Source organism: Lampetra fluviatilis, chromosome 67 (genome assembly GCF_964198595.1).
Source record: "Lampetra fluviatilis chromosome 67, kcLamFluv1.1, whole genome shotgun sequence".
Taxonomy (NCBI): Eukaryota; Metazoa; Chordata; class Hyperoartia; order Petromyzontiformes; family Petromyzontidae; genus Lampetra; species Lampetra fluviatilis.
The window spans coordinates 3,438,656-3,446,654 of NC_136341.1; the positions used below are offsets into that span (position 1 = coordinate 3,438,656).

General features: G+C 52.8%; 1 protein-coding gene across 1 annotated transcript in view; it reads right to left on the reverse strand.

The window, feature by feature from the left end:
- PAK2 (p21 (RAC1) activated kinase 2) overlaps positions 1-7,247 on the reverse strand; it is a 36,438-nt gene extending 29,191 nt beyond the window's left edge. Inside the window, exon 1 of the mRNA XM_078882722.1 lies at positions 7,114-7,247. The gene's annotated coding sequence lies outside the window, so the exon portion shown is untranslated. The remainder of the gene's footprint in view (positions 1-7,113) is intronic.
- Positions 7,248-7,999: the final 752 nt, after the last annotated feature.

Below are 7,999 nucleotides of genomic sequence, written 5' to 3' on the forward strand. Positions count from 1 at the left end.
AAATAAAATATAGTTGAGTTTAATAGTTTAGCTTAGAATGTTAAATTGTAGCTGTGGCTCTTCATCTACATCAGCCATACGGAAGAAGAGAAGTGGCACAGATGGTCTCTCTGGAGGGGTCCCCAAACAATGAGACTGGTTGCCGTTTCTACCACAACAACAACAACAATAGAGACTTCACCACCGCGCCTGTGCCAGGCTAGGTGCACTACCAGGCCAAGCTGTACAATTCTTGTCTTTGTCTCTACAAAGACAATGATCGCCCGTGTCCCCTTAACAGACTGCTGGGGCAAGTGCTGTCAGCGAGTAGCATGTGGCACACGAGGGGGTGGGTGGCCAGCACCACGCCTGGCCGCCTTTGTCTCCCCAGTGACGATGTTTACTACACACCGCACCAGGGTACTCATTTTGTGGCTAAGTCGACCGAGGGGAGGTCCAGCACCTATTCAAATAATTGTCACCGGTGTTGGCCGTGAACGGGATTTGAGCTTGGGTAGCCGGGTTCGTGGCGTGGCGCGCTGACCGCTGCATTACCGTCTCTACACAAAGACATTCAGGTGCATTAGCATAACCGCAAAAGTTAACGTGGCATACACCATGTGTTACTGAAAATTCACTACCACCACGTACACAAAATGTGTGCATCGAGGGCGTAAGGGTTGAGTTGAATCGATGAACGAATGTGCCCACCGTATTCCGAATAATAAATGGCGATGAAAAGAACCGTTCAGATGCCAACCAGCAAATAAATATTCACATCGTCAGCGGCGTTCGCTTGAAGTCCACTCTCTCTTGCAGCGGTTTCCCCCGTCTGGGTCTCATCAGCAGAAATAGGGTTGCTGAAACAAATGTTTCTGGGTGGAATACCGCACCGAATTATAGGTACTCAAGCAATTTTGCACTTATATTTCACACCTCCGATAAGCACGGTTGGGTTACGTGCGGTGCGAAAGAAGTTCAACATACATACAACACTCCCCATAGACTCACCGCTGCCCATAGACTCAGTACTGCCCATAGACTCAACACTGCACCAGACTCAACATTACCCATAGACTCAACACTGCACCATAGACTCAACACTGCCCATAGACTCAACACTACCCATAGACTCAACACTGCACCATAGACTCAACACTACCCATAGACTCAGCACTGCCCATAGACTCAACACTACCCATAGACTCAACACTACCCATAGACTCAGCACTGCACCATAGACTCAACACTACCCATAGACTCAACACTGCCCATAGACTCAACACTGCACCATAGACCCAACACTGCACCATAGACCCAATACTGCACCATAGACTCAGCACTGCCCATAGACTCAGCACTGCACCATAGACTCAACACTGCACCATAGACCCAACACTACCCATAGACTCAACACTGCACCATAGACTCAACACTGCCCATAGACTCAGCACTGCCCATAGACTCAACACCGCACCATAGACTCAGCACTGCCCATAGACTCAACACTGCACCATAGACTCAACACTGCACCATAGACCGAACACTACCCATAGACCCAACACTGCCCAAAGAGTCAACACTGCCCATAGACTCAACACTGCACCATAGACTCAACACTGCACAATAGACTCAACACTGCCCATATACTCAGCACTGCACCATAGACTCAACACTGCCCATAGACTCAGCACTGTACCATAGACTCAGCACTGCCCATAGACTCAGCACTGCCCATAGACTCAACCCTGCCCATAGACTCAGCACTGCCCATAGACTCAACACTGCCAATAGACTCATCACTGCCCATAGACTCAGCACTGCACCATAGACTCAACACTGCACCATGGACTCAGCACTGCACCATAGACTCAGCACTGCACCATAGACTCAGCACTGCACCATAGACTCAACACTGCACCATAGACTCAACACTGCACCATAGACTCAACACTGCACCATAGACTCAATACTGCACCATAGACTCAACACTGCACCATAGACTCAGCACTGCACCATAGACTCAATACTGCACCATAGACTCAACACTGCACCATAGACTCAACACTGCACCATAGACTCAACACTGCCCATAGACTCAACACTGCACCATAGACTCAGCACTGCCCATAGACTAAACACTGCCCATAGACTCAACACTGCCCATAGACTCAGCACTGCACCATAGACTAAACACTGCCCATAGACTCAACACTGCCCATAGACTCAACACTACCCATAGACTCAGCACTACCCATAGACTCAACACTGCCCATAGACTCAACACTACCCATAGACTCAGCACTACCCATAGACTCAGCACTGCACCATAGACTCAGCACTGCACCATAGACTCAGCACTGCACCATAGACTCAGCACTACCCATAGACTCAACACTGCCCATAGACTCAACACTGCACCATAGACTCAACACTGCACCATAGACTCAGCACTGCACCATAGACTCAGCACTGCACCATAGACATATCCTGACGTCCGTCTAAGGTTCAGTGGCACAAAGGAGTGATCGACGGCAGCCTTCACACGGCCCACTCGTACCGAGTGAGAAATCGCGACGAATTTCTATCAACTCAGCGACCGAACATCGACCATCGGTGTCCTGGGTCTGGGTGGTTAGGAGATGTTAACTCCCTCGCCTGGTATGCAGGTCATGGGTTCTATCTCGACCCTGACGACGCCTGCTGCTGTATATTTGGAGTTGGCGTGTGTCTCTCTCTCTCTCATCATCATCATCATGGTGGCTAAGAGATGTTAACTCCCTCGCCTGGTATGCAGGAGGTCATGGGTTCTATCCCGACCCTGACGACGCCTGCTGCTGCTGTATATTTGGAGTTGGCGTGTCTCTCTCTCTCATCATCATAATCATGGTGGCTAGGAGATGTTAACTCGCTCGCCTGGGATGCAGGTCGTGGGTTCTATCCAGACCCTGGCGCCTGCTGCTGTATATTTGGAGTTTGCGTCTCTCTCTCTCTCTCTCTCCCCCCGCGATCATCTGGATTTTTCTCCGGGTCCTCCGGTTTTTCCCTCCACATTTAGAATCGACGTCACGCATTTAAAGGATTTGGCTACAGATATAAATTTCCACCTAATGATGAAAAGCAACTTCGTTGAGCTATCATTTCCCATGGCCAGGTCGCGTCTGAAAAAGAGTGGGCCTTACCTCGTAAAATAAATAAAATATAGTTGAGTTTAATAGTTTAGCTTAGAATGTTAAATTGTAGCTGTGGCTCTTCATCTACATCAGCCATACGGAAGAAGAGAAGTGGCACAGATGGTCTCTCTGGAGGGGTCCCCAAACAATGAGACTGGTTGCCGTTTCTACCACAACAACAACAACAATAGAGACTTCACCACCGCGCCTGTGCCAGGCTAGGTGCACTACCAGGCCAAGCTGTACAATTCTTGTCTTTGTCTCTACAAAGACAATGATCGCCCGTGTCCCCTTAACAGACTGCTGGGGCAAGTGCTGTCAGCGAGTAGCATGTGGCACACGAGGGGGTGGGTGGCCAGCACCACGCCTGGCCGCCTTTGTCTCCCCAGTGACGATGTTTACTACACACCGCACCAGGGTACTCATTTTGTGGCTAAGTCGACCGAGGGGAGGTCCAGCACCTATTCAAATAATTGTCACCGGTGTTGGCCGTGAACGGGATTTGAGCTTGGGTAGCCGGGTTCGTGGCGTGGCGCGCTGACCGCTGCATTACCGTCTCTACACAAAGACATTCAGGTGCATTAGCATAACCGCAAAAGTTAACGTGGCATACACCATGTGTTACTGAAAATTCACTACCACCACGTACACAAAATGTGTGCATCGAGGGCGTAAGGGTTGAGTTGAATCGATGAACGAATGTGCCCACCGTATTCCGAATAATAAATGGCGATGAAAAGAACCGTTCAGATGCCAACCAGCAAATGAATATTCACATCGTCAGCGGCGTTCGCTTGAAGTCCACTCTCTCTTGCAGCGGTTTCCCCCGTCTGGGTCTCATCAGCAGAAATAGGGTTGCTGAAACAAATGTTTCTGGGTGGAATACCGCACCGAATTATAGGTACTCAAGCAATTTTGCACTTATATTTCACACCTCCGATGAGCACGGTTGGGTTACGTGCGGTGCGAAAGAAGTTCAACATACATACAACACTCCCCATAGACTCACCGCTGCCCATAGACTCAGTACTGCCCATAGACTCAACACTGCACCAGACTCAACATTACCCATAGACTCAACACTGCACCATAGACTCAACACTGCCCATAGACTCAACACTACCCATAGACTCAACACTACCCATAGACTCAACACTGCACCATAGACTCAACACTACCCATAGACTCAGCACTGCCCATAGACTCAACACTACCCATAGACTCAACACTACCCATAGACTCAGCACTGCACCATAGACTCAACACTACCCATAGACTCAACACTGCCCATAGACTCAACACTGCACCATAGACCCAACACTGCACCATAGACCCAATACTGCACCATAGACTCAGCACTGCCCATAGACTCAGCACTGCACCATAGACTCAACACTGCACCATAGACCCAACACTACCCATAGACTCAACACTGCACCATAGACTCAACACTGCCCATAGACTCAGCACTGCCCATAGACTCAACACCGCACCATAGACTCAGCACTGCCCATAGACTCAACACTGCACCATAGACTCAACACTGCACCATAGACCGAACACTACCCATAGACCCAACACTGCCCAAAGAGTCAACACTGCCCATAGACTCAACACTGCACCATAGACTCAACACTGCACAATAGACTCAACACTGCCCATATACTCAGCACTGCACCATAGACTCAACACTGCCCATAGACTCAGCACTGCCCATAGACTCAACCCTGCCCATAGACTCAGCACTGCCCATAGACTCAACACTGCCAATAGACTCATCACTGCCCATAGACTCAGCACTGCACCATAGACTCAACACTGCACCATGGACTCAGCACTGCACCATAGACTCAGCACTGCACCATAGACTCAGCACTGCACCATAGACTCAACACTGCACCATAGACTCAACACTGCACCATAGACTCAACACTGCACCATAGACTCAATACTGCACCATAGACTCAACACTGCACCATAGACTCAGCACTGCACCATAGACTCAATACTGCACCATAGACTCAACACTGCACCATAGACTCAACACTGCACCATAGACTCAACACTGCCCATAGACTCAACACTGCACCATAGACTCAGCACTGCCCATAGACTAAACACTGCCCATAGACTCAACACTGCCCATAGACTCAGCACTGCACCATAGACTAAACACTGCCCATAGACTCAACACTGCCCATAGACTCAACACTACCCATAGACTCAGCACTACCCATAGACTCAACACTGCCCATAGACTCAACACTACCCATAGACTCAGCACTACCCATAGACTCAGCACTGCACCATAGACTCAGCACTGCACCATAGACTCAGCACTGCACCATAGACTCAGCACTACCCATAGACTCAACACTGCCCATAGACTCAACACTGCACCATAGACTCAACACTGCACCATAGACTCAGCACTGCACCATAGACTCAGCACTGCACCATAGACTCAGCACTGCACCATAGACTCAGCACTACCCATAGACTCAACACTGCCCATAGACTCAACACTGCCCATAGACTCATCACTGCCCATAAACTCAACATTGCCCATAGACTCAACACTGCCCATAGACTTAGCACTACCCATAGACTCAACACTACCCATAGACTCAACGCTGCCCATAGACTCAGCACTACCCATAGACTCAACACTGCCCATAGACTCAACACTGCCCATAGACTCAGCACTACCCATAGACTCAACACTGCCCATAGACTCAACACTGCCCATAGACTCAACACTGCACCATAGACTCAACACTGCACCATAGACTCAACACTGCCCATAGACTCAACACTGCACCATAGACTCAACACTGCCCATAGACTCAACACTGCCCATAGACTCAACACTGCACCATAGACTCAACACTGCCCATAGACTCAACACTGCCCATAGACTCAACACTGCCCATAGACTCAACACTGCACCATAGACTCAACACTGCACCATAGACTCAACACTGCACCATAGACTCAACACTGCCCATAGACTCAACACTGCACCATAGACTCAACACTGCACCATAGACTCAACACTGCCCATAGACTCAACACTGCACCATAGACTCAACACTGCCCATAGACTCAACACTGCCCATAGACTCAACACTGCACCATAGACTCAACACTGCCCATAGACTCAACACTGCCCATAGACTCAACACTGCCCATAGACTCAACACTGCACCATAGACTCGGACGTGACTGACGAGCGCAGCACTCCGCGCTCGCCACGCGGGGGATTCCTGCCCGAAGCCACGCGTCGCGAACTTGGCAAAGACAAAGATCCCCCGTGTAGCCTGCACAGACAGTTGGGGCAAGTGGTGTTAGCGAGCCCCTATTAAGGCCGGGCACACGAGGGGGTGGGTGGCCAGCAACACGCCCGGCCGCCTTTTGGTCTCCCCGGCGGCGATGTCTACGACAACACCGCACCGGGCACTACATTTGAGGCTGAGGCGACCTAGGGGAGAGCTCGGGTAGCGGTTCGGATCATCGTCAGCGGTGGTGTTGGTGGCCGTGAGCGGGGAATCGAACTCGGGTCGCCGGGTTCGTAGCGCAGCGTAGCGCTAACCACTACACCCACCGCTCCCCCCTCACACACACTCCGCACTCCTCGCAACACAAACGGGGGCTAGCAGAGTTGCCGCAGCGCCGAGCCGAGTTGCCAGGCACGCGGCAAGCGACTCCGCCAACCCGGAGCAAGCGCCGAGCGACTCCCCCCCCTCACACTCGTCCCGAACCCGATGCGGCCTCCCCTCGCAGCGGGGCCTCGGGCTCGCCTAGATTCCTCGCGGGTTTCGAGGCGCCTCTGCCCCCCCACCCTCCCAACCCGTGCCCCGGTTGGTGGTGGGGTGGGGGGGGGAGGGTGACCGTGCAGCACCGGCGGTTGTGGTCGTGGTGGGACCGCGAGCGTGCCACGAAGGGGAGCGGGAGGAGTCACCTGGCGCTGGGAAGAGGAGGAGGTGGAGGAGGAGGAGGAAGAGGAGGAGGAGGAGGCGATGAGGAGGTGGAGGAGACGCGGGACGCTACAATGGCGGCGGCAGCGGCGCGGGATTTGAAAAATTAGCTCGGATCCGCGACTCGGCTCTGCGCTCATTGGACGAGGCGCGCGCCTCGTGACATGTGGGGGGGGGGGTGGGCCAATCGGTTGGCGGGGGTGTCGCTTATCCGCGCTGGGGAATCTAAACACGCGGTGGGGAAAGGGGGGGGGGGTGTTGGGGGAGGGGCATAAGTTGGGGGGGGGGGGGGTTGGGGTGGTGACGTCACTGGAGTTCCTGCCCTGGGGGTGGGGGGCGGGGTGACGCATAACGGCAAGATGACGTCTTTGATCGTGACGTCATCTTAGCGGTTGGGCGGGCCGCGCTCGGGCGTGCCTGGTAACATGACGTCACACGACGACAAGCCACTTCACCGAGCTAAGAACACATTCCTGCGGAGGGAGCTGGTAGGAACGTCGGGTTGCTCGGTCAATGGCCTGCAGGGTCAACGGCGGCGTGGTGTATTCCGCAAATATGGCCGACTGTGAGGGCGGGCACAAGCCGGCGTGAGTAGGTTAAACGTTGAGTTTTATAAGGGCACCACGGGGTGACCAGCCCCTCCCCACCCAGCCCCTCCCCTCACCCAGCCCCACTCTCCCCACCCAGCCCCTCCCCACCCAGCCCCTCCCCTCACCCAGCCCCTCTCCACCCAGCCCCACCCCTCCCATTTTTGGATGCACGACGGACGGAAGGACACAATAATCCCGTGGGCTGGTGTAACCAGGAGGTTCCTACCAGTAAGAGAATCTTTATTCAGACTCCAGGAGGAGCAATCCGATGAGCTGTGGA